Source organism: Oncorhynchus masou, chromosome 2 (assembly GCF_036934945.1).
Source record: "Oncorhynchus masou masou isolate Uvic2021 chromosome 2, UVic_Omas_1.1, whole genome shotgun sequence".
NCBI lineage: Eukaryota > Metazoa > Chordata > Actinopteri > Salmoniformes > Salmonidae > Oncorhynchus > Oncorhynchus masou.
The window spans coordinates 13,197,082-13,199,801 of NC_088213.1; positions in this window are offsets into that span (position 1 = coordinate 13,197,082).

Sequence of the window (2,720 nt, forward strand, 5' to 3'; positions counted from 1 at the left end):
TACGACACACAGCAGCAGCCTGGTGCAGACAGCCTTGATGCTACGACACACAACAGCAGCCTGGTGCAGACAGCCTTGATGCTGACACACTGCAGCAGCCTGGTGCAGACAGCCTTGATGCTATGACACACAGCAGCAGCCTGGTGCAGACAGCCTTGATGCTACGACACACAGCAGCAGCCTGGTGCAGACAGCCTTGATGCTACGACACACAGCAGCAGCCTGGTGCAGACAGCCTTGATGCTACGACACACAGCAGCAGCCTGGTGCAGACAGCCTTCTTTCTACGACACACAGCAGCAGCCTGGTGCAGACAGCCTTGATGCTACGACACACAACAGCAGCCTGGTGCAGACAGCCTTGATGCTACGACACACAGCAGCAGCCTGGTGCAGACAGCCTTGATGCTACGACACACAGCAGCAGCCTGGTGCAGACAGCCTTGATGCTACGACACACAGCAGCAGCCTGGTGCAGACAGCCTTGATGCTGACACACAGCAGCAGCCTGGTGCAGACAGCCTTGATGCTACGACACACTGCAGCAGCCTGGTGCAGACAGCCTTGATGCTACGACACACTGCAGCAGCCTGGTGCAGACAGCCTTGATGCTACGACACACTGCAGCAGCCTGGTGCAGACAGCCTTGATGCTACGACACACAACAGCAGCCTGGTGCAGACAGCCTTGATGCTACGACACACAGCAGCAGCCTGGTGCAGACAGCCTTGATGCTACGACACACAGCAGCAGCCTGGTGCAGACAGCCTTGATGCTACGACACACAACAGCAGCCTGGTGCAGACAGCCTTGATGCTACGACACACTGCAGCAGCCTGGTGCAGACAGCCTTGATGCTACGACACACAACAGCAGCCTGGTGCAGAAAGCCTTGATGCTACGACACACAGCAGCAGCCTGGTGCAGACAGCCTTGATGCTACGACACACAACAGCAGCCTGGTGCAGACAGCCTTGATGCTACGACACACAGCAGCAGCCTGGTGCAGACAGCCTTGATGCTACGACACACAACAGCAGCCTGGTGCAGACAGCCTTGATGCTACGACACACTGCAGCAGCCTGGTGCAGACAGCCTTGATGCTACGACACACAACAGCAGCCTGGTGCAGACAGCCTTGATGCTACGACACACTGCAGCAGCCTGGTGCAGACAGCCTTGATGCTACGACACACTGCAGCAGCCTGGTGCAGACAGCCTTGATGCTACGACACACAACAGCAGCCTGGTGCAGACAGCCTTGATGCTACGACACACTGCAGCAGCCTGGTGCAGACAGCCTTGATGCTACGACACACAACAGCAGCCTGGTGCAGACAGCCTTGATGCTACGACACACAACAGCAGCCTGGTGCAGACAGCCTTGATGCTACGACACACTGCAGCAGCCTGGTGCAGACAGCCTGTGCTACGACACACTGCAGCGCAGCCTGATGCCTAACACAGCCTGGTGCAGACAGCCTTGATGCTGACACTGCAGCAGCCTGGTGCAGACAGCCTTGATGCTACGACACACAACAGCAGCCTGGTGCAGACAGCCTTGATGCTACGATCACTGCAGCAGCCTGGTGCAGACAGCCTTGATGCTACGACACACAACAGCAGCCTGGTGCAGACAGCCTTGATGCTACGACACACAACAGCAGCCTGGTGCAGACAGCCTTGATGCTACGACACACAGCAGCCATACAGAGAGGGACTGACATATTTGCTGTGTCAATGTTTAGAGATGAGCTCTCTCGCTCACGCACATGCACGCATGCACACCCGCACACGCACACACACGCACACACACACACACACACACACACACACACACACACACACACACACACACACAGGGTAGCTTTCTCTTAATGAAATAGCAAACTGCTGGAATGTAAATGACTGACAACTGTCCTTGGTAGAGATTAACACAGTAATCTAGGAATGACCACTGTCCTTGGTAGAGATTAACACAGTAATCTAGGACTGACCACTGTCCTCGGTAGAGATTAACACAGTAATCTAGGAATGACCACTGTCCTCGGTAGAGATTAACACAGTAATCTAGGAATGACCACTGTCCTCGGTAGAGATTAACACAGTAATCTAGGAATGACCACTGTCCTCTGTAGAGATTAACACAGTAATGTAGGAATGACCACTGTCCTTGGTAGAGATTAACACAGTAATCTAGGACTGACCACTGTCCTTGGTAGAGATTAACACAGTAATCTAGGAATGACCACTGTCCTTGGTAGAGATTAACACAGTAATGTAGGAATGACCACTGTCCTTGGTAGAGATTAACACAGTAATCTAGGAATGACCACTGTCCTTGGTAGAGATTAACACAGTAATGTAGGACTGACCACTGTCCTTGGTAGAGATTAACACAGTAATCTAGGAATGACCACTGTCCTTGGTAGAGATTAACACAGTAATGTAGGAATGACCACTGTCCTTGGTAGAGATTAACACAGTAATGTAGGAATGACCACTGTCCTTGGTAGAGATTAACACAGTAATCTAGGAATGACCACTGTCCTCGGTAGAGATTAACACATTAATCTAGGAATGACCACTGTCCTCTGTAGAGATTAACACAGTAATCTAGGAATGACCACTGTCCTCGGTAGAGATTAACACAGTAATCTAGGAATGACCACTGTCCTCTGTAGAGATTAACACAGTAATCTAGGAATGACCACTGTCCTT